This window comes from Hermetia illucens, chromosome 3 (assembly GCF_905115235.1).
Source record: "Hermetia illucens chromosome 3, iHerIll2.2.curated.20191125, whole genome shotgun sequence".
Classification (NCBI taxonomy): Eukaryota; Metazoa; Arthropoda; class Insecta; order Diptera; family Stratiomyidae; genus Hermetia; species Hermetia illucens.
The window spans coordinates 161,146,891-161,172,320 of record NC_051851.1 but is presented as its reverse complement, the minus strand read 5'-3'; the positions used below and the strand labels follow the sequence as shown (position 1 = coordinate 161,172,320).

The following is a 25,430-nucleotide window of genomic DNA, read 5'->3' as shown; positions in this document are numbered from 1 at the left end:
TGGACTTTTTGTCAGGAATATTTTACTAAACTCAGAACTGCTTTCAATTCGAAATACTTCGGAGAAAGTACAGTTTGGAAATTACTTGTTCGTGCGCATTAACCACCGGTGAAAGGAGCACGGGTCACTTAGTTTTCTGCCGGTGAAGTGGCTGAGTGGAAATGTTGGCCTCCATTAATAAATATTATTGTTCCGCAAAGCTGGCGGGAAGTTATTTCGCAGTTCAGGTCTGGTACACAGCCTCCCACGTTCCGAGGAAATTTCCATTCAAGATTATATATTTCCCTAATCCGGTACACTCACTTGGATCTTTGCCATGCTCCTGAATCCTGAATGCTGGCGACACATCCTTTCAGTTCTCGGAGTAATTCAATGGAAGCCAGCAAAGATGCCGGCCGGATAGCTCAGATAAATTGGCAGGTTGGCAAAATGGGAAGTATTCCGACTATCCTAACATCGCAGTAACTCACTTCACATCGACGTGCTTGAATGGTACCGTCCCTAGTCTCATTTTCGTGGTACCTAGCTCCAATTATGCCTTTGAACTAAACTACGTATCCACCAGCTACGCGGGCGGGCAGCTCTTGAATAATTTTCAAATATCATCCAATTTCGCTCATTAATGTATTCATCCGAACAAAAATAAGCTTCAGCGCAGAAAGATAATTTGTAGCGAATATCATCATTCTCGTCTTTCAGTTTTAAACGAAATTAAGTTCAAAATTCAGTGATTATCTTTGGAAAATTCAATTTAATTATCAATGAATTTCCCGGGTAATTTTCTGGCCGCATTCATTTCAATGCAAATTTAATTTAGGATAATGGAGATAGCAGACAAGGAGCCGAATCGTTAACAAAGATTAGTTAACAAGCATCATTCAGTCAGCTTCCGTAGAGGCAGTTTCCATGGAAGCCCAGGATAGATTGAGATTTAAACGGGAGGTAAGTGGCGCAATTTTCTACTTAAGTGCTAGTAACATCAAAATTCCTAGAAATTATTTGGGAAATACTTCAATTTCCTTATTGAATTCCATTTAATTGTATGCACTAATCAAATGTTTGATAAAAAGGTAGAATCAAGTTGTGGAAGTTTCTTCGGTACGTGAGGGCGAGTCCTGATTCCTGGTATGAATTTTAGATACTCGTGGGTTTCCCAGTAAATTTCTCATTTATGGGAATATAATGTATCGATTTAGGTGTGTTTTAAAAAATGGTTTGTTACCAGGACACACCATGAACTAGTCTAAAAGTCATCAGTTCCTCGAAGCTGGCCGACCACAGCCCTGGACATCAAGCGCAAACATGCCCTCTTCTGTTTCGTGAAAAGAAGAAATATATCTATATCTTTGAACGGGAGTTGGCCAAAGCAAGGGAAATGCAGAGTGCTTTATCATCAAATGTTCAAGACCTCGCCTTCACTGAATGGGCACCTGGCAACAGAGACAAGTCTTCCAGGTCACAAACTTTCCAACACTCTACAAAAAGGACATCCGATATTGGTTCTCCATTTCAGTATCAACGGCATTATCTTATATCCTTCAAAATTGGCGGATTAAGGCCGGCTTGAATGTGACACAACCACCCTCAAGACACTTTTCATTGGGGAGCTGGCAGAGTATTTCCAACATGTTCTCACCGAAGGGGCTCCAAATCGACGACCTCACCCACGTTGCCAAATTGCTGGTGGGCGCGTCGAAGGTGAACTCTTTCGCTACCCTATCGATGCAGCTATCACTATCTATACAGAAAGGAAGCTCGACAATACGAGCAACTAACGATCTCATTCCGCTTACAGGCAGTTGAACAGTCTTTTTGGGGCGGCATGATCTGGTTATGTCCTCCCATGATCCCCTCATGGTGGCTGCTGGAAACCATCCTCGGACGGGCCGAGAGTGTGTAGGGCCGAGCTGGGAGTAGGCTCATCCAACTGACGAGGATATGTTTGCCTGCTAGTCATCTGTTAGGGTCAAGTGTATCTAACGGGGGGATGAACCAAGGCAACAGTCCAGGGAGTGCCGTCTCTGCACTGGAGAAGGTGCTAAGAGGACTCAAAGTCAAGGTGAAACAACATAGCCCGGGAGCTTGGTTTTTAGTATGCGAAATGTGAATACCTTGGAAACTTTTAGTTTCAAATAAGGCCCTAACCCTGGTGACCGGGCTAGCCAGGGTGGATATTCTTCCCCTACTACTCGTGGGATCCAGACGTGGACTCAATAAAAACAAAAAACCGGCGATAAAAGAAGAGCTAGTGATATCACGAGCTGCTGGCATCTAGCCAGGAGACAGTAGCCATCGAGAGCAGTACAATCTGTGCCAGCCGTAATATCGCTGTACTGAAACTAAGCATAGGAACCTCCCGGAACGAGGCGGCGAACTGAATAGTGGTTTCCAGGTTGGAATACACTGCCATCAAGCTGGGTGTAGCGGGTACCAACGATAGTACTCTTAATCCAAAACCATCGATATCGGGGCCCCCTTAAAGCAAAGACTGATGAGAATGTCGGTCACCGAAAACCAACTAAGAAGCGAAGGTTCACTGGAGTCGTACTCATGACCCAGTATCAGAAGGCTACGCATAATCTAAGCAAGATTGCGAAAAATAGGAAAGCCAGTGTCGACGAGTGGGATGTAAAGAATCTCGTTAAATAACAGGAGATTGTTGAAGAATATAAAGGCAGATTTGAAAGCCTGACGACTACATCCAGATTAGGCCTTTGATAAAGTAAAATGGCGCAACAGATCCATCGAGATTCAGGCCTTTGATAAAGTAAAATGACGAAGCGAAGAGTGCCTTGAGGCACTGGAAAAGATAGACTATAATGTGGGGTTGGAAGTCAGAAACGCAAATGTGCAAATGTTCTGCTCTGCAAAATTGGACGACGACCTCGATCCAGTCGACGCCGCCAACGCGCTGTTGGTGGAGATAAGGATCGACATATTAATGGAAACTGCCGAACTCCCAGGCAACCATCGGCATGATCGCATAGATAAATCTGCAGTACTTGAAGTGCACCTCGGCTCAGCTTCGCCAGAAGAACTACAAGATTTGACGAGCATCATAGCAGCAAAGAAGCCCAATTTGTTGACAGGCGGCGACGGCAGCTCGGAAATCAACGAGAGAGGTGAGTCTTTCTTTGATTTTATTATGACTACAAACCTATCGGTATGTAACAGGGGCAGTACACCAACCTTCCATTTCCCCAGCTCAGAGAACTGTGACGATTGGGAGGAGGTTTTTGATATCCCCCTACTAACCGACAATGTGTTTTTTAGTGCAGAGAACTGGGGAGTCTTTGACTAGAGATCCTTCTCAGATCACAGTTGGACACTTGTCAGTCTAGATCTCGCTACAGAGGTCTCCAAACCCTTCAGGGTCTCCAGGTGGATCGATTGGAGAAAGTTTGGTCAAGTTATCAAGAACAACCTCTCCGATGCGCAATTTGCAAAGATTGGCATGACAGACGAATTGGAGTCAAAGGTCGAATCTCTGGAAAAGGCATTCGACACCGCCTTTAAAATTTCGTACTCTGCTAAATATAGCAAAAATACACTGTCATCGTAGTAGAATGTACAAGGCAGTCATCAACAATGCAAAAAGGCGGTCTTGGTTGGACTATTGCCAGAACATCGAAAGCGCGAACGAATCCGCGAGGCTCAGTAAGATTCTATCCAAGGAACATAGGAGCCCATCTTTTCTTAAAAAGTCGGAAGGCTGCTGGACGGAATCTTCTGGTAATACCTTGGAGCTGCTGGTTTAGGCGCACATTCCAGCTAGCGAGGAAGACTGAGTCAGAGCCTTGCTTTGAGGATTTTCGGCCACCCCAGCCATGCAAGACTATCAAATCGGTAATTACCGAGGATATGATCGGCTGGGCTATAAACAGCTTCTTCGCATATAAATCTGCGGGTCCAGATGACATAGTGCCAGTCAAGTTACAAAAGCAGCAGGACAGGGTTGTGCCGTGGCTTGTTGAGATTTATCGGAGCTGTATCTCTTTAGGATACGCACCACAGTCTTAGGGACGCGCGCGAGCGGTTTTCATACCGAAAGCGGGCAGAAGAACCTAGAGAGCGTCCTGGACATCCAATTTAGAGCGATTATGGCGAGAACGCGTTTCTCTAAATCCCAGCATGCCTATCTCAAAGGTAAATCCACAGAAACGGCTCCGCAAAAGGTAATTAGCACGGTTGAGCGATCAATGCAGTACAAGCAGTATACCCTAGCTGCGTTCTTGAATATAGAGGGAGGATTCAACAATGTTAGTACCAACGCTATCAAGGAAGCGTTGACCAGTATTGGATTGGAAGGGTATCTTACGCATTGGATTATATTTATGTTGAGACCAGGATAATCCAGTCCGATCTGGGAGGCACTTACTTGACCAGAACTGTGAACAGAGGCACGCCCCAGGGTGGTGCCAACTCTCTGGTGCTCTGGTTACTAGTGATGGATGAAATTTTGCGAATATTCGACAGCAGCGAGGTGAAAGCAGTGGCGTATGCCCACGATATGGTGATATTAGTGGCAAGGATGTTTCCGTTCATTATGAGCGGGATCATGGAACGAGCGTTGTTAAAGGTGTGCCTGTAGGCCGCAAGATGCGGACTCGGCATAAACCGAACCCACGAAGTACCTCGGGAAATTTGGGCATTCCCCACGCACTATGCCACCCACAAGCTGAATTTCACGAGAAGACCGGCGGCGTATTGCAAGGTTATCACACGGTTTCTCTTCGTCAATTTCCAAAATTGTCCGAGGAATACAAAGAACTTGAGGATAGGCAAGAGTCCAATAGTCATACTTCTAGAAAATCTCCAACCAACTTCAGCTCCCAATCAATCTTTGTCTTCTGTTTCACTTCCGCAAAAGCTACAAGAAGAAGAGGAAGCCATCCTAGCATGTGGTGATTTGGGGTCTCTGGATACGTTAGCCATCATCATGGACAAAATTCATGAAGTCCAAGTGCGACCCACGATTGGTGAGGTGTCTCGCTGAAAAAACTAAAAAATGTACCAGCCTCTGCAATTTCTCACCAAACAAATCAAGGGAGTTCAAGCGGCTGCTACCGGAAATACAGCACCGTGTCGCCTCCCAATCTACGACCCCTTGAGCCGGCGCAACTACCTGTTCGATACAGACGCTGAAGTCTTGGTTTTTCCCGTATTCCGGCATAATAATTTAATACCACAATCATTAAAACTCACGGCAGCAAATTCTTCGTCGATCTGCCCGTATGGCTACAGGCAGGTAGGTTTGAGTTTAGGACCTCAACGAGCGTTTCCTCGGACATCAGCATTCCCATCTTTGGCGCAAATTCCTGTGCCACTATGGATTGCTAGTGGATATACATACTACGTCCCTCAATAACACCTCAATTTCTCTTACGTCATCAGTAAAAATCTCATCTTGTTCACCCAGCATTCTTTCCACCGTTTTCGAAAGCATTGCCGACACACGTATTCGCGCAATTCTTCAAAAATAGCGTAGAATCACTACGGAGCGTTGCCACTCTGAGCCGGTTAAGCATGATGGTTAGCATCACATCAATACTAGTGGCTTCCAATTTTTCTCCACCACCACAGAAGCTCGCAGTTGCGCGGAAAGAGTTCGAAGAGTCTTCACCACTTCATATGGTTCCTAAATCCAATGGCGAATGGAGACCTTGGGGCGACTACAGACATCTAAATGTTCAGAGGATTCCAAACCGTTACCCCATCCCACTCATCCACGACTTTGCGCACAAGCTCGGTGACTGCCGTGTTTTTTCGAACTTGGGCTTAGTCAAGGCATACCATCCCTGTAGCTCCCTTTTTGGACTCTTCGAGTTCACTAGGATGGCTTTTGGATTGTGCAATGCGGCACAAAGCTTTCAGAAACTCATCCACTCTATGCTGCGAAACCTCAACTTCTGTTTCTTATATTGATATGATGTTCTGGTCGTGTCCTGTGCCAGTATTTCGAGCACCTCGAGTGCACCTTCAACGTCTCTTTGAGGTCGGTCTGGTTTTTGTGATTCCCACAGAATGTCCACGAACTTGAGACCGCCAAGCAACAGCTGCTGTATGCTACACTTCAGACATTCCTTCAACAAGATGCACACTTAGCCGTATTCGTCGATGCCTCAGCCATTACCGTAGCTGCTGCTCTTCATCAAAAAGTGAGTCAAATCTGGCAGCCGTTGAACTTCTTCTCCAAACAGCTAAACCCCGCCCAATGGAACTGCGATCGTGAGTTACTTGTCGCCCACCTCGCAGTCCGACAAAGCGTTCCCTCGCCACCTCCAACACTTGAGTTTTATCAGGCAGATCACTTCCGACATTCAACACGCGTCTGGAAAAGATAATGTGGTTGCTATCGCTTTGTCATGTGTTGCCGAGGTTAACATCCCCGCCACCGTCGATTTTCCGACAACTCCAAATACACATTCAGAGAGTTTTCTATCTTCGGCTCAACATCCCGTATATACTGTGAGACCTCAGACAAGGAACCAAGGCCATACATTTCGCCCGATTTACGAAAGGAAGTATTTCACGCCGTTCAGGATATGGCGCACCCAGGCATTCGGATAATGAGTCGGTTAGTCACCGCAAAGTATTTCTGGCCTGAACACGAACATTAATCCTTGGTATTCCTCGGTCCACCAAGCGTTCCCACACAATCTATGTCGACAACATTGGCCCTTTGCGAGGCTCGCATAGTTTTAGGTATTGTCTCACAATTATCGATAGGTCCACACGGTGGTCTGAGGCGATACCTCTGAAAGACATTACTGCACAATCTTGTGTAGATGCTCTTTGTCGAGAACGGTTTGCACGCTTGGGTGTGCCGGCAATGATAATCACCGCCCAAGGAATGCAGCTTGAGTCCTCTACTTTCTTAGAGTTGGGCAGACTCCCCAGCTTTAAACGACAACCACGTACCACCGCAGTCCAATTGAATATTCAACAAGTGGTACAGGACGTTATAATGGCCCAAGACGACCCTTGTTGGTGGCAGGCACTGCCACTCGTTCTACTTGGCCTTCGGACAGTCTATCACGAAGAATTTGCTGTGAGTCTCGCGGAGCTGGTATACGGCCGAGTGTATTCAGTCTCTAAAGGCATTCCCATACCAGTTTAGAGTTCACCTGGTTGGACCTAAGTGCCTTGATCGCTGCTTGGCTATCGGTGAGAATAGCTATGTTCTACCCCCTGTAGTTCCTTTGCAGATTAAAGGAGGCACATTTGTCTATGGCGTGAATTTCCGCCTGGAATATGCTAGTGTACCTGGCCATTGGCTCAAAATACATTTTCCTTGGACCAATGACACCGGCACCCGCTCCCTCTGCTATGAGGGATCCGTCAGTGTATCAAGTAATCAGTTGCTGGTTTAAGCTGTATGTCGCAGCCACGCTCTCCCAGTTTGCCTTGTTACTCCAACGTGTTTCAAACTTCTTATCGAAGTGAAACCTCGTTGTCATGTTGTCCCTCGGTATCAGTAATTCGGGATAGCGCCTAGAAAGGATATCAATCTTCCTTCGATTTAGGCAGCTCCCCGCCTCACTCATACTACCGGCCATCCTGAATATTGATCTCCTTGCCTGCATCTGTATGTGCAGATATAGAGGGGTTAATCGCAGAAGGACCTCCAGGGATGCCGTTGGGCATGTCCTCATTGCCCCACTGATACACACGCAAGACAGCCTTTGGAGCTTATGTAATTCCCTGGCTTGTGTGCTGAGTTGGGTTCTTTCTGTCCAGATTACCGCTCCATAAGTAATCATTGGCCTTACTACTGCAGTATATATCCAAAGTAGTATCATATCTTCGGGCTGCAACCCCATTTTTTTCCTGCTATGGATCTGCAAGTCATTAGAGCCCTCGTGGCTTTCCGACAAGTGTTTCCGACATGTGTCTTCCAGAGTAATTTTTGGTCTAGCGTGATTCCCAAATATTTGACCTCTGTTTCTCGTTTCACCTCCATATCATGTAATGTTATGGCTTTCACTGTAATTCCTACCAGGCACGCTGGTTACAAGAATTATCTGTTCCGATTCAGGTTTAATCATTTTCCCTTTTGCCCTGAATGTGGTTTTTCACCTGAGGACCCGGGGCATGTCATGCTCTACTGTGCACGATTTTGCTCAGAGAGGAGGAGCCTGGAAGACATCTTGAAAATCAGCATAAGCTCTCAGACCATGGTTGAAGAAATGCTAAAGTAGAATGAAAAGGAAAAGGAGTTGGAACTTGAAAAAGCGCAGCTCGTAAGGAGGGCGCGAAGAGCGAACAGCTTGGTCGCTTAAAGGCCAGTTCCTTCCTCGAAGTAACGCTTTGTAGGGGTGCCGTGGGAAGGAAGAAGGACGTCTATAAAGGAGTGGTCCGCGCACTAAAATGTGAGCTGCATCGCAACTAGTGAAGTCTATCAGTAATGAATGGGGAATGGGATGGGACCAACTTAACTTCTCCAAAAAATAATAGATCTGCCCGTATGAAGATTGAAGACATCATACTGATTTTTTTACGTTAATTTATTCAAGTTTTCTCTGTAAACTTTTGTCAGTCTTCGTCCCTCCGCCTACTAAGAGAGCTGCCTTAGCCACTCAACTACGCTATAATAACATTACATCAAACTTTTTTTTCAAGTCCTTTTTAAGGTTTCCTCTTTTTTTTCCAAATCCGAATTCTCCTCAAGGGGCAGCGACTCGGTCGTTAATTAATATTCTGGCTTGCACTGTTCAAGGACAAATCTACAAAATTAATCTCTCTAATTGCAAATGCCAACCATCCGAACAGCAATTCAGGGTATAATCTTCTGGTAAAGAAGATACTTGGACCTTGCCTGCAAACCATTTTATATAATGAATTACTGAGAAAATCTAATTAAAAATCTTGGACCGCTCATGGGTAGAATCGAATGACGATAATGATATTGATATCGTACGAAGCCATAAACTCTGTTTCCATTTAATCGAAAGATCCTCAATATTTGAATAAAATATTGCGTGGATCCTCCAATAAGCTGTATGCATTCAAGTGGAAATTGAACAGCTTCACAAGTGCCTTATGGTATATGAAGCCAATATCGCTTATACACTAGTACGACCCTCGGAAACCCTCATCGACTTTTATTTTAAAGTCTGAACACAAATTTCCGAAATCAACCTTAATTTTCATTAAAAACGTTCCTCGGTTCCTCCCCACGTATCCGCATCCAGGAAAATTCTAGAAAAAAAAATCCTCCAGGTATTTGCTTTTCCCAAGTAAACCTTCTCTTACATTTCTCCCTCAATAATCGCTCAATAAACCGTACAGTTTGATACAATGTTTCGCATTGAAATAAAGTAACCTTTTCAGAGGACACGAAGAAGCTTCTTTCACTGAAAACATTTTGCAAAACATCCAGTGAAAAAGGAAAATAACTCAAATAATGAAGGAACAAGCAAACATTACTTTATTTCCACACATCAAACGCTTATATAAGGAAATCAATTGGAGTGACTCACTCTAATGCCACCCTGCAGAAGAAGGTCGAACTGTGTGGAGCACTTGAAAACCTACCCTCGAAATGTTCAAGTGCTGCAGACCTGGGTTTTCGTCGAGCACCTCGTTCTCGGTCCCATAGGTCGCGTATTGGAAATGTCAAGTCTACTAAACTTTGAATTCGACGAAAAGTACCCACATTTGCACAGCATCAGAACCGCATCATAATCCGCTTTCCACACACATTTTCGCAAGGGCGGGCAACCTACTCCACTCAGCACAAGTGGCTTTCCACTCGAGTGAAGTACTCGCTATTGGTAGTAGATGGCTACTGAGGCAGGTAGATATTAAGTCGCCCTTTTGCACTTGACACCCACATTCGATGTGTACACAGTGGCTGCACTTATAAAGGCCACTGTACACATGTACCACCTGGTACCGTCCCCTTGCAGTACACTGCATCCACTCAAACGGAGTAATTAAGGGTTGTAACTTCCCTGCATGCTGCGTATCATAACTGAGCAACGGAAACTAACTCGAGGCAAAACACTTCGGAAACTTCACCTACCTGTACCGGAACAGCGGCTGATGCTCGGTTTGCTTCAATATTTATCCGGGTCAAAGTTGTTTGGCCATCGTCAAAAAGTTAATCCACCATCGAGTTATTCATCGTTCACGACCGCCCGCTCGCACTTTCACAGCGTTCAATTGATCCACGTTGCCGCAAGGAACTCCACTGATACAAACTGGTTACACGTTGCTTACTCAATTATTCCGCATCCGAGCACTCTGCTAATGGTTAGGCAAACAAACTGCCAATTAAATACCGCTCAAACGATAGCACAAACTCCCACCATTCTGGATAAAACGAATCGCTTAAAGAGGCCACCCATTCATGCGAAAACAGCTAAATCCGCTCACCTATTCGCATCGTTCACTGAACAAATCGCGAAAAACATGCACAAACGATCATTGCAGCAGGACGAGAACTACAGCGTCTATTCACCAGCTCAGGCTAGAGTTCGGAAGTCGAGTTGCCTTTCAACTTGCACAGCACGGTATTATGGGGGATCCGGAAGTCCGCTATTACGACACAGCGATGCGAGCTTACTATCGACGAACAAACGAATGAAGGCTATTCAGACTATTCAGGCCTGAATAAGGACTGCTCTTACGAAAGCCCGCGCCCACAAGCCCACCACACTCATCAACGGAAGGACGAATGCGAATGGTGAAGGTATCATCAGGATAGCGAAGGATAGCGAGCAAACGAGTGAATTCAATTCATTGATGGCATAGCGCATGTCCCTGGTTCACTCTTCAAACAGACCTCTTATCCTGCACACGGACGGCTTGCCTATCCCAATCCTGTCCCATCCTATCTGGCCTGTTCTGCACATACAGTATCCCAGCACGTCCTGTTCATATCACAAGTAATCACATAACATATCAAGCTGATGGTACTTGTGCCGATGCTGTGCCACAATAATCCGAATGGTTTTATCGTTGCAAGGACATGTAAGTGCGCTCTCAACTTTAACTCATCGGCATACACACTGTAGTGACGAACGGCAATAGTTTCCTCTGTCTTGACTCACTTGTTTGCCGTAGTTCCGTCTACCGCACATCGAGCACTCTAAGCCGTTCCTCCAATTTTGAATCCTTTCTGACAAAATTGCTTGAATAACACAGGAGAAAACCATATCATGCTGCTCGGAGCTGTGAAGTAGCCACTCATCTTCATTAAAATCGCGCCACTACAGCAATCATAGCACCGGCTGCCACCTACTGTACTAGACAGCTCGGGATTCCTCATTCCCACCACGCTTCTCATTGTCGTCCCTCATGATGAACAATTGTAAGGACTCGCACCACGTGGGAAATTGGATGCCGTTTATTCGGAGTCAGGATCTACTGCCCAAGAAACATACTGCGACGTTAATTGGGCTTTGAGTGCGTTTACTTTTTTAACTGGGCGAGGACAGGATGCTATCCAGACGTTTATGGATATGCCGAGGATTCGTGAAGGATCCGGGAAATATAGCAGTTTAGACGATTTGTCATATGCAACAAAGTAATCACTTGGCATAGATGCTGGACAGTCTGATGAATGCAATTTGGGTGGCTGTACTCTGGAAGTATTCGAGGAGCGGTTGAATTTTAAGCACAAATCAAGCATTCCTTTCCCTGCTCAGCTATAGTTTATAGCCATACAATCCAATAAATCATGGGTTGGTTTCCTTTTGGCTTTCACCTAATCTATTGCCATAACTTTTTCTCTAACGATATCATCAGCCCAACTACCGCAAACTCCTCAGAATTATCCCACTGTACATCTGCTCCCCTTTTATCTGTTCATGTCTCTCAGCCACAACAAAACAAAACCCCAACTCCTGTCCCCCCACGATACTCGGAAACCCAGAAAAACCACCCCCGTAACGGTGTTCTCTCTGCATACGAGCCCAGCCACGCATAGCAAGTAATTGATTGATCGGTAAATTGTTAATACATCGGTAAACACCATCACGACCAAGAAAATGTTTGAATTTGCATTCACTTAGATCCTTCATCGACGACGTCGTCATCATCCTGAACATTGAAGTTGTCCTCGTCGTTGTCGTCTTTGTACTCGTAATTCACACTGCCATCGAGGGTTCAATTCAACTCCAGCAGGGCAGAAGTGGAATTCTTTTAATTTGTATGCTGGAAACGTTTAAGACACTCTCTCTATCTGAACAATGAACGATAACGATGACGACGACAACAACAATATTTTATTCGATCCTTCTATCTTTCTGGAAAGTATGTGAATAGGAGATGAGTTAAGGGACCCACAGACACGAAGTTGTTTGCAGAACTACATAGTCGGGAAGCTCCAGTGAATGGAATTATTGATTCGCATATGGAAGCAGTCTGAGCTGAAACCACTTCACCTTCAATTTCTTCAAATTTGTTCGAGCTGTTAAACATCTATTTTATTTATGGATAATCCGGATAGAAAATCGACTTAGAGTGGGATTAATGGCGCGTAATGAATCAAAGAAGACGACGAACTTGTAACTTACATTTAAGTTTGCTTTATCGCATCAGGCAGGGAAAAGGTACCACCAAAGTATGGTGTGAAGCGAGGTCCTCGGTAAGAGGATTGAGAGCCAACCAACCAATGCAACTTGTTCACTGGAAGTCCCTTTTGAATTATCCTTATCTGGCTCTCAACCCGTGCTCTCTGACGAGTAGGGTATGCTCGAGCTGTTGTTAAAATCCTAGGATTTTTCAGAGTCCTTCGTTTCCACCTTAGATATCTGGCAATGGTAGAGGCTCCACTTGTTTTAATTTACCTCAGACCATACGCCAGAATGAGTGAAGTTTAGGCTGTTGTAAAAGGAGTCGGTCCAAGTTCTCTCCTTAAAAACCGGGGACCAGTGGGTCATAACTGATGAATCGCAAACATCTGCTGTTAAATGCTTCTGGAAGCGTAGTCTGCGGGATCAACTTTGCCCTCGCCTGGTGAATTTCGGAGGCGGTGAGGATTTTGCGGATTTCGGGACCCAACGCATCACCACCTTTTCCTGAAGTTTCTTCGACTCTGGATCTACGTAAGTCATTCTTCGGAATCAATGGAAGCATTTAATTCAGAAGAAGAGGTCTCCAAGCCTCTTTTCTTATCACAATATAATTTCGTCAACGGAAACAGTTTCGATTGGGGAATAGCGCGGACGCCGGATTGTTGGCTTGCCCTGGCCTTCAAAAGGTGACGCATCCCATTTTGGGAGGATTATACACAGAGTATTGGACTCTCGAAATGGTACGCCACCGTACTGTCAACTAAACACCTTCGCCTCGTCAGAGAACTAGTCTGGAACCGTTTGTCACATTACTTATGTAGGCGGTTTTGGCTGTGATGTGAAGAATGCCTACGAGAAGGTGGTCCTTACGACTCTATATGACGTAATCGTCAAGGATAATGTCTAGTCCACCCCTTCAACTAGGTCTGGACAGCGTTCAAGTTGGCAATGGCATCTCCATGGATGAGTTTTAAATCCAATGGTGTTTAACTTATACAGCATCCAATAAATGCTCTGATAGTATTGAAATGGTCCAAACCCCTTTTTCTTCAGCCTTTGTCCCGTTCAAAAGCGGGGTCGGCTATATTGAAAGCTGCTAATATGAGGACGATTTCCTTATTTTGACAACCAAAGACAATTGGAATTCGACCTCCAAATGTCTGCAAGGACAGGTTAATGTCTTTGTTAATGAATCCCGTAGATTGGGCCTACCAATTAACACCACTAAATCCAAATCTATATCCTTTAAGAGAAGTAAGATTACACCTCTGCTCATTAAAGTTAATAAATTCACTCTTTCTCATTTCATGTCCATCACCTCTTTAGGCAGGGAGATAACGAGGACTTCAGAAATCATTTTAACTCTATTATCCCTAAAACCATAAAAGCCGGCAGGCTGTTTTATTTTGCAACTGGTTTTTCTTGGGGCCTCACACTCCAGAAGGCCATCAATCTCTACAGATCGGTGGTAAGACTACTACGAATCCGCCCAAATACTTTGAAAACAAGCTTAACTCCGTACCTACTCGTATTCTGAGAAGATGCCTAGGGATGACCAGAACCACGTCCTTGCACCAGATTTTTGCTTTAGCAATGGAGCCGCCCCTCTGTTTCAGAAGGCCCCTTTGTCGGAAAAGGAACTTCTTAATTAAAGGAAAGGGATCCTAAAACCTATAATTTGGTGGTACGAAACCCGAATGCTGACAATGGTCTGTCCTTTATCTGTAGGTCGTTTCGGAGCCTGTCTGACATTGTAGTTCCCAATGAAATTCTTGTAATTTCAAATACTGATCAGGTCATTTTCTCCTATGATTTGGGAGGAACCTATGGCGGCTGCTTGTAGTCGGTGGGCGGATGGCCTTAAATCTGGAGATTTTCTGGACTTGGCGTCGGATGCTGCCTTGTGTGTGGGATGGTTCGGCCTGGGCGGTGGTTGGTCCGAGCGGGACCCAGGTCTCACGCTTTTCCTTGAGTTCGGTTTTGGCGGCTGAACTTTATACGGCCTTTCATGGCATCAAGGTGATTTTCAGGATGGGTGAAGAGATGGTTTCTATCGTTACAGACTCTCTCCACCTGGCTTCTGACTCCTGTTATAAGTCAAATTCAGCTTTAAGTAAACATTCTCTGGTGCCCGGTTCATGATTCTTGATTGCTGTATCCGTGCCCCTCTGTGCTCCAATAGTTCGCTGTGAGTCGCCGAGAACTTCCTGTTGTACACTTTGTTGGATACGGTTACACCATCTATTAGCCTCAATAGCCATTTGGTCCGTTCTGGCCCTTTTCGGATGGAGATTTAATATCATCACTTTCACTAAGCCATTGGTTTTGATTCGATTATCGATTCGCCAATCGATATGAAACGAAAGGTCGGAATTCTCTTTTTAGTCAGGATCGATACTTCGAGTAAGTAGAAGTATTCGACGTATCAATACGCCAAGTCTACTTTGCGCCTATTCAATAGTGCGCTGAACAACATTTGCTGCAAGCACCATACGCATAACTGACCAGGGGCAACTCTTCCGGCAAGTCGAGTTTTAACAGACTATCGTAAGAAGCGTGTACCTCAGCCTTCACTGTGTATCCTGCTACTTTAAAATCGAACTGCCTCGTAGTCCCCGGCAGCGATGATTTTTCCAACCACTTTACTACCCGTTTTAAGCATCCAGAGCAGTCGACATTCAGACGGCAACTGATGATCTCTTTTCATTTTGCTAATCAGTTCCTGCTTCGCACCTTGCAACGGGAAGGAAAACTGCCCTCCTTTAAGCAAGGGTTGAATGCGCCGACCGGTAGGTCTAGCTGATGGTGGAACACCAGTTTGTATACCTCTGTCCCCCGCTTTCTTGTTTTTCATAAAGGGTACTGCCTCTTCCAACTCTTTTATGGAGAAAATTGGCTGAACTGTAACCAGTCATTGTGTTCATGCCTCCCGGTCGTATCAATGCTGTGTCAAACAACGGAGCCTAAGACACTCTTTTTGGAGCTCGGCAATTTTCACCGTCAATCAATACATGGAAGGTTTGCCACGTCTGGGTGGCCTCCCGACCATGCAAGCCCGTCAAGCCGCTGTTATTCAGTTTATGACTGAATGTACGACAGTATCAGCAGTAACAAGGTTGCTTTATAACTTACCTGGCCATATCTGCGGCATGCTGTCCACCGGCCAGATCACCGAGGGTTGCAGCAGTGTGCGCTAAACATCTCGAACACTTGCTGGGTACTGCTCAAATTCATATCCTACATACTACACCCCCAATTCTTATATTTCCGCTGTTAAGAATTTTCCTTGCGGACATTGGTTACCTCTGAACATTCACTCTTGATGGCCTCTCCCACTTCGGTTTGCTCGAGGAGACAGTCAGCGACTCAGATTTCCAGAGAGCACATAGATTTTAGACGCGAGAGTAGAACCTTCTTCCCCAGTAGCCCCTTGACTGCCTCACAAAACGTATCTTTGTTTGAAGTCTTCGGGCATAATTCGACCACGACAAGGACTCCACCACCTTCAACTCGATCTTATGGCAGATCCCGCTAAAGACTTCCGCAAAATTCTTGCCTTCCGTCGGTTTGATAAGCAGAGCTAGAGAGAGTCTACCCCCATTCATCTCTCCATTTTTTCTCTTGGTACTCCACTATTTGTGTTCGACTTGGCTTTAGGCAGAAGATTTTCTAAAGACACGGGGTGTTGTTTCCTTTTGTTCCTCTTCAAATTCTACAGTTGAGCCCTGGATACTACCTTGGCGAAGTCTACATCAGGTGCGCCTTTCTCTTTTCATTTTTTTTTTTGCTTTTCAGCGATCCTTTTGGCGTTAGCAGTGCTCGCAATGGGAGCGACACTGCTTCTGTATCTCTTTTCTGTTGTTCTACATGTCGGCCAGCAAAAGGAAATGCGATCCAGCTCTATCAGCTAGTTTTTCACACTTTTTCTGACGTTTCTCTGGAGGATATTTGCAGACCGCATCCACATTGTAACTGCTATCCGTTTTCTGATAAGCTTGGGTTATATTCAAAGCCATCAGCCCAGTTTCAATAATTTCCTCTTTGCCTCTTTCCGGAGCAAGAAAAACCTGGTTGAGAAGATCCGAAAACTTTCGTGAACTGCTCTTGGGGATCTTTTCATTCCAGTTGTGCCCTTTTTGCCAAAGCTATTCACAAGAAATAACCATCCGATGGGATCGTACAAGGAGGTTGCACGCTGAGATATTTTTATACCACACTGAAGAAAGCTCTCATAGAGGCTGCAATGCAGACCGCAATATTTTACACTGTGTAGATCGAAAGGGCAGGACATTCGAGATGGCGAAGGAGATCTGTATCGACTTGCCAAAATCGGTAACGAACGGACACAGGACATCGAACACTTCTGTTGCGTTAATGACAAGAACGGTACTTTGCTTACCAACCGTCGAGCCGCAACGGATAGATGGCGAGAATACTTCGAACAGATTTCAACTGAAGAATTTGCTCATCCTCCACTTCCACAATCATTGCCGACATTTTTAGCCGTTCCACCTGTCACCACAAGTGGTGCTCAGAGGTGGTGGTGAGGAAGACGGGGCGGCAACCTTGTCGGCCAAACCAAAACCAAGTGGCCGAGGAGAACCTCCATACTGGTGGCACCGGGAGACGCTGTACTCACTTTGGTTTGCCGGCCGTGAGGCAGTAGACGAATGCTCCAAAGGCCTAATTAGGGCGATCAGACCCGAGTCTGCACGGGGACTCATCTGAACTGGCAAATTGGTCACGAAACCTTACCAGGGGTATACTGGTACCATGGGAACCGGGATAGCTCCTGGACTCTCATACTTCGGGTGAACTCCTGTTGTATGTGAGTACAGCTCAGTTATATGCGGTAGACCTCCTAGTGAGAATTTCGTGGGGTTGGCGTTGTGTTGCGTTTCAACACGGGTGCCGTATTCCTTAGTTCGGTAGAGATTTAGGTATGTCTTGCATCCACCAGTATGAATGCTAAGCCATGCACTTGGTATAGACTGGTACCGTTGTTGCTTGTCTCAGCGGAGCTCTGATTGTGATCACAAAATCAATCCGTGTCTTAAGAAGACCGTGGGATTAAGTCGCAAGACAGGTGCTCACGTAAACCCCCTAGGACTGACTGTTAGCACAACTGAAGTCGAGGAGGTAATAGAACGAATGAAATCGGGGAAAGCCATAGAACTTGACGACATCGCATTTGAGCTCTGGAAAGCGAAGAGCTGGGGCCCAACACTGAGGCTCAGTGAATTCTTTAAGCGGGTTATTCAGGAAGGAAGAACACCATCTGGCTGGCAAGAAAGTACTACAGTTCCACTATGGAAAATGAAACAGAATTTTCACGAGAAACAGTCCGTTCAATTCTTCGGCTTTAAAATCATAAGTCGCCAGGAGCCGCTGGAATTAAGCCGAATTAGTTAAACTTGGAGGCGACCAGTTACCCCAAGTGGTTCATCAACTTGTGCTCAAGGTATGGGACAGCGAATCAATGCCTGACGATTGGCAACGAGGCATTATCTGTCTCATACATAAAAAGGGAGATATCACACAGTGCAGCAATTATAGAGGTATCACGCTGTTGAGTACCGTCTATAAGATATTCTCCCCTATCTTGCTAAGCCGGATAGCCCCATACGCCCAGAACATCTTTGGCCCATACCAAAGAGGCTTCATTCCAGGTAAATCAGCAACAGATCAGATTTTCTCTCAGCGGCAAGCGATGGAAAAACTGTTGGAATATGTACAACAATTGCACCATCTGTTCATCAATTTTAAATGATGATATGATAGCATAGCCAGGGTAAAACTGTACACGGCCATGAGGGAATTCGGTATCCCGACGAAATTGATAAGACTGACTGACTAGCCTGACCCTGACCAATGTGCGAGACCAGACAAAAACAGCAGGATCACTCTCAAGACCATTCGACATCAACAACGATCTACGACAAGGGGATGCCCTATCATGCGTCCTCTTTAACCTGGCCCTCGAGAAAGTGATCCGTGATGCTGAGGTAAATGCGAGAGGTACGATCCTCTTTAAGTCCACCCAACTACTGGCCTATGCTGACGATATCGATATCATCGAGATCTTGGGCTGCACATCAATGAAGGCAAGACAACGGCAACGACAGTGGCAACGTCAGAACCAAAAACCAACCAACCAACAACATCAAACCACACTGGCCAAACGGGAAGAATAAATTTAGGAGACTACAACTTTGAGACCGTTGATAATTTCTCCTATCTAGGGTCGAAAATCACAACCGAAAAGAGTTACGATGATGAAATCCGCGCACGGTTGTTGTCAGCCAACAGAACCTATTTTAACTTACAAAAACTGTTCCGCTCGAAACGTCTCACCATAGGGCCAAAGCTCTTACTGTACAAGACAATGATCTTGCCAGTCCTCATGTTTCCCTAGGAAACTTGGGTTCTTAGCAAGAAAAATTGCGAACTCTTGGCCGCGTTCGAGAAAAGAATCCTCCGAAAAATTGTTGGCCCCCTACATGAGGATGGACGATTCAGTAGCTTACATAACGATGAAATCTATGAGCGATATCATGACCGTCCGGTTGTGGATAAAATCTGGCTCAATAAGTTACGGTGGGCGGTCACTTAATCCGTATGGATGAGGATGATCCAGCCCGGAAAGTCTATAAGGGCAATATCTATGGTAGAAAAAGAAGACGAGGCAGACCCTGTTTAAGATGGAGCGATCGCGTAGGTCAGGACGCCAGACAGCTTTTAGGGATATCGGATTGGTGGACCTCGGCGCAAAACAGAGATGTCTGGAGTTCCTTATTAAGGCAGGCCTAGACCGGATACCGGTTGTTGCGCCGTTGATGATGATGATGATGTCTCCTCCGAGGTGTCTTTCTTCGGCTTTTCCCTGGTCACATGCGCAGGTATGTTGCCAAATCGATAGTTCATATGGCAACTCCGACATTTGATTGCCTCCGGGGATTGGTCATCTACCCCGATCATGAAGAGTTTACCGCTTCCCTCCACCTTGCTTCTAAAGACTCTCCATAATCGCGTAAGGGGATCCTTATTCTATGTCGCGGCTTTTGGGAAAAAGACTGTGTATATCATCCCTTGCACATGTTGACAGTTCTGCTCCTTCCCAGTTTAAGGAAGTTCTGCTGGCAATTTAAGAACTATGGTCTTAAGTTACTCTACAGTGTCTTCCGTCGCGCATTCCACATCTTGCTAACGACAAGGTCTTCGATGGTTTCCTGCTTCTTACGAGTAAGCATTTGCTCGGGAAACATTTTTGACAATATGACCAGTCGAATGCCCTTGGCCGCACTAGCATCGCTAATGACGAGCTTCCTGATTCCTGCCTTCACCCCTGACCTGCCCGGGTTTTCTCCCTGCTTGGGTTCAGGTTTGGATTTTTTGGGAGCATTCCCTTCAAGCGGGCTAATCTCCCCGCTTTCTTGGCTCCGATAAAGATGGCTTAGGTCTATCCTGAACGTTCTTTAGAGCCTCTTCTGGTTTCAGGCCTTCCTTCAGGTACCGCAAGTGCTATTTAGCACCTGCGCCACTGAGACCTTCCTTCCTTCCTGACGCCTGATCTATTTAGCTCAGGCGTGCTTTTGCTAGTCCCTGCTTTTTGACCAGTGATGTTTATCGGTTTTTGTCCTCGCAGTACACCACTGGATCCATTGCCTGATGTCCCAGCTTCTCCCTTCTTGGGTGTAATCACCTGGGTCCCGCTTTATTGGCTGTAGTTTTTCTTATTTTTTACGGGTATCCATTTGATTCCCACGAGTATCATCGTCAACAACGGCGCAACAACTAGCATCCGGTCTAGGCCTGCCTTAGTAAAGAACTCCAGACATCCCGGTTTTGCGCCGAGGTCCACCAATTCGATATCAATAGCGGCTGGCGTCTGGCGTCCTAACCTACCTCATCGCTCCATCTCAGGCAGGATCTGCCTCGTCTTCTTTTTCTACCATAGATATTGCCCTTATAGACTTTCCAGGCTGGATCATCCTCATCCATACGTACCCACCGTAACCTATTGAGCCGGATTTTATTCACAACCTGACGGTCGTGAAATCGCTCATAGATTTCGTCGTTATGTAAGCTACTGAATCGTCCATCCTCATGTAGGGAGCCAAAAATTCTTCGGAGGATTCTTCTCTCGAACGCGGCCAAGAGTTCGCAATTCTTCTTGCTAAGAACCCAAGTTTCCGACGAATACATGAGGACTGGCAACATAAGTAAAAGCTTTGTTCCTATGGTGAGACATTTCGAGGGGAACAGTTTTTGTAAGCTGAAGTAGGCTCTGTTGGCTAACAACAACCGTGCGCGGATTTCATCGTCCTAGCTGTTATCGGTTGCGATTTTCGACCCTAGATAGGAGAAATTATCAACGGTCTCAAAGTTGTATTCTCCTATCTTTATTCTTCCCATTTGACTAGTGCGGTTTGATGTTGTTGGTTGGTTCGTTTTCGGTGCTCACGTTGCCACCATATACTTTGTTTTGCTATCATTGATCTGCAGCCCAAGATCTCGCACCAATTGCCGCCTGGTCGATCTGGATGAAGGCAGTCTCGGGTGGTTCTTCCCATGATATCGGTATCGTCAGCATAGCCCAGTAGTTGGGTGCACTTAAAGAGGATCGTACCTCTTGCATTTACCTCAGCATCACGGATCACTTTCTCGAGGGCCAGGTTAAAGAGGACACATGATAGGGCATCCCCTTCTCATAGATTGTTGTTGATGTCGAATGGTCTTGAGAGTGATCCTGCTGCTTTTATCTGGCCTCGCACATTGGGCAGGGTCAGCCTAGTCAATCTTATCAATTTCGTCGGGATACCGAATTTCCTCATGGCCATGCACAGTTTTACCATGGCTATGCTATCATAGGCGACTTTAAAGTCGATGAAAAGATAGTGCAACTGATGTCCATATTCCAACAGTTTTTCCTTGTTGATTTGCCTGGAGTGAAGTCTCTTTGGTATGGGCCAATGATGTTCTGGGCGTATGGGGCTATCCGGCCTAGCAAGATAGGGGAGAATATCTTATAGATGGTACTCAGCAACGTGATACCTCTATAATTTCTGCACTGTGTGATATCTCCCTTTTTATGTATGAGGCAGATAATGTCTCGTTGCCAATCGCCAGGCATTGATTCGCTGCGGCACACCTTGAGCGTAAGTTGATGAACCACTTGATGTAACTGGTCGCCTCCATATTTAACTAATTCGGCTGTAATTCCATCGGCTCCTGGCGACTTATGATTTTTAAGCCGATGAATTGCACGGACTATTTCTTCTTTACTTGGTGATGGCAGTATTTGTCCGTCGTTTTCAATTGGCGGAACCTCCATCTCGTCGATGTTCTGGTTGTTCAGTAGTTCATCAAAGTACTCAACCCATCGCTCCAATATGTCCATTCTGTTGGAAATCAGATTTCCCTCGTTGTCTCGGCAGGATGAACATCGAGGTGTATAAGGCTTCATCCTGCTGACTTGTTTGTAAAACTTCCAAGCTTGCTGTACGTTTCGAGTTCACAGACTTGTTGGTTCTCCCAGGCTTCCTTTTTCCGTCTGTGAAGTCGCTCCTTCGCTCGCCGGAGTTTGTGATAAGTCTCCGCCCGTGCCCGCGTTCTTTGAGAATGCAGCATTACTTGGTATGCAGCATTCCTCCTTTCCGTTGCTAGCTTACATTCTACGTTAAACCAGCCGTTCCGACTCTTTTTGCGGCTAGGGCCAAGTATCTTTGTGGCCGTACCAATGATAACGTTCTTTAGGTGGTTGTCAAGATCATTTGTTGATGCTTCATCTCCAGGACCTCTGTTAACTGCGGTTATTGCGGCATCCATTTCCCTCTTATAGGTGTCGCGGAGAACTGTGTTGTGGATGGCTTCAGTGTTCACTCTCACCTGATTGTCAGAGGGGATTATAGGTGGTATTGATATTCGAGCTCGGAGCACCATGCCAACGAGATAGTGATCCGAGTCTATATTGGCCCCCCTATATGTTCTGACATTCATCAAGGCTGAGAGGTGGCGGCGTTCGATCAACACGTGGCCAATTTGGTTGAAAGTGGTCCCGTCTGGAGAGGCCCACATATGTTTGTGGACCGCTTTCGGCGCAAACCAGGTACTTCCAACAACATTTCGTGTGACACTGCTAATTGAATGATCCGCAGTCCGTTATCATTTGTATTTTGGTGTAAGCTATGGGAGCCAGCGTATTGCCTGAATACGGGCTCCTTCCCTAGTTGGCTTTTAAAATTCCAAGTATGATTTTGATATCATATCTGGGACAGGCTTCGAGGGTTCGTTCTACTGCCTCGTAGAAGGCATCCTTCTCCGACTCTGCAGTCTCCTCTGTAGGGGCGTGAACGTTTATGAGGCTTATATTTCTAAATTTGCCTCGCAAGCGCATAGCCGTTCGCTTATGTTTTCATAGCCGATAACAGCAGGCTTAATTTTTTGGCTGTCTAAGAAACCTACTCCGAGCACATGGTTTACTGGATGGTCACTATAATATATGGTGTAGTGACTCTTCTCCAGGAAACCGGTCCCTGTCCAACACATCTCCTGTAACGCTGTTACATCAGCGCTATATTGGGATACGGTATCATCTAGCTGCTCAGCAGCATTCGGTCTGTACAGGGAGCGCATGTTACATGAGAAAATGCGCGAATCGTTATTCCTTTGTCGTTGCTGGGTTCGTCGTTGTGTAATCCGTTCAGTCCGAGGTTCCTGTTGTGACTTCGTAATAAGTTCTTTTCCATGTAGGGTTGTCAGCCGTATCCAACCCCCAACCTGGAAGACCAGTTGATACAATTTGCCCCGTTGTTAGGCGCGGGAGACTCACCTTCATCTTTCTCTGGCTGCAGCTTTTCATTAAGAAAGAGCTCCCAGCGGTCACCACGTGGAGGTGGAGATAGGGTTTGGTAATAGAGCTATTGGTGTTGGCTTAGCAGGCATTTCCCAGGTTTTATGTTGCATCGTGGGTACCAATCCACGTTTCGCCCTGGGATCTATACTACCCTTTGACCAACACTCCCCGCTTTCTTGGCTCCTATAAAGATGACTTAAGTCTATCCTGAGCCTTCTTAAAGGCCTCTTCTGGTTTCAGGGCTTCCTTCAGGTAGTGCAGGTACCATTTAGCACCTACACCACTGCCACCTGTCTCCTTCCTGACGTCTGATATATTGTATTTAGGTCAGACGTGCTTTTGCTAGTCCCTGCGTTTTGAGCAGTGGTGTTTGTTGGCTGTTGTCCTCGCAGTATACCAATGTTGACCTTGGATCCACTGCTTGCTGTCCCAACTTCTCCCTTTTTGGGTATAAGCATCTGGCTCTCAGTATTTCGGAGATGTGCCTTCGCCTGATTAATCAGTTTATGTGCGGTACGGGGTCCCGCTTTATTGGCTGTAGTTTTCTTATTTTATTACGGGCATTTATTTGATTCCCACACGTATGGGGGTTAGGAGGTTCTCCGTGCCATAGCCCCCCGTAGCACGGTAAGGTCTAACTTACTCACTAAGGCGACCAGGTATCAGTGAGGCCCCGTTCGAATACAATAAGTTACTCCCGACTGCAAACTATCCAATGGGCATGGTTCGCATGACACCTTGGATTGGGGGAGGTTTTTTTCGACTCCCCAGTCTAGATCCGTTGCGTTTTGTTAATAGTAGGGTCACCTCGTACAGGGTGTGGCTATCACCACTCACTAACGGTCTTGGTAGACGAGAGGCCTGGCCCCTGAAAAGCTATACATCGCCCTAGAGGAGAGACAGCTCATCCTGAAGGAGAGAGGAGAGATGGGTTGGCCTTAGGGAGTTATATTCCGCGTCAGTCTATCCTGCAGCGCACTGCTTGACCTCCTAGCGCCATTTACTCGCAGCAGTTGAATGTTGAGCTCTGGCTCGTTGGCACGCGTGGGAGCATTTCCGAGAATTAGCGGTAGCGGTAGTTTCTCTTCTTCTTTTTACCGTACCTTGACATATAATATCATTATTACCTTAATAAAGAAATTAATGGTCTGGCATACTAAATCCATATACAGTGTGAGCTATCCTTAGAGAGGAAAACCACAAAAGCGCTAAGCATGCACTTCCCGATTATTTTTCCTTTACTCCTCTGTAATGCGGTTAGTTTCCCATCAGTTGGCCATTTATCTCAGAAACGACAGAGGGTTAAAAACAACAAATGCATCATTTGTATCTCGTTAGTGAGTAAACGCTTCAGATTTATTCTTTCCCGGGATTTTTGCCGCAGTTATTTATAGAGACAAATAAAATACAATTCCCGCACCATATTATGCATTCACCGTTGCCTCTTATAGATAAATTACGTTATTATAAGGCGAGGGCACACCCTACCCTCACGACACCATCCTGCAATGTTATTAACTTAAATTGCCCGCAGAACTTGTGTCTATTCCGCATGTTCTTTTCTTCTTTAAATCTTCCTATTTATCGTACTTAATCTCTTCATATATTTCTTGGTCACAACTCCATTTTCCTGCATGCAAAAATACATCCACATTTGTTTACTCATTATTTTACGGAAACACCACAAATTACAATGAAATATTACATGAAATTATCCACCCATAAATCGTCCCATCTCTAACTACCCTTACGACTAGATACTCTAGAAAATCCTCGCCCTGGCCTTGCTCTGTGCAAGAAACAAAACAGAATCAACTCACCCCAAACTATAACAATAACTCTTGGCAAAAGGAAGAAAGGAAGGAAGTAAACGTTTAGTTATAAAACTCTCGCTCCAACCCTTAGTTATCCGGAACAACAATAAAAGTGTCCTTAAGTAAAAGTTTTATATTCGTGTGGTTCACTGTTAAATCAACAGCATGAAGCTTCCAATACACTCCTGTGGATTTTGTTACTGTGATAGGATTTCATCCCCCCGACGACAATAGAGG

General features: G+C 45.6%; 1 protein-coding gene across 4 annotated transcripts in view; it reads right to left on the bottom strand.

Moving 5' to 3' along the window:
* The window catches only part of LOC119652675 (SPEG neighbor protein-like), a 62,468-nt gene extending 51,792 nt beyond the window's left edge, over positions 1–10,676 (bottom strand). Inside the window, exons 1-2 of one of the 4 annotated variants that reach the window (XM_038056942.1) lie at positions 10,314–10,676; positions 10,028–10,251 (exon numbers count right to left, since the gene is read on the bottom strand). The gene's annotated coding sequence lies outside the window, so the exon portion shown is untranslated. Of the gene's footprint in view, positions 1–10,027 lie in introns of all 4 variants that reach the window. The other 3 variants (XM_038056941.1, XM_038056943.1, XM_038056944.1) reach the window with 3 other exon arrangements.
* Positions 10,677–25,430: the final 14,754 nt, after the last annotated feature.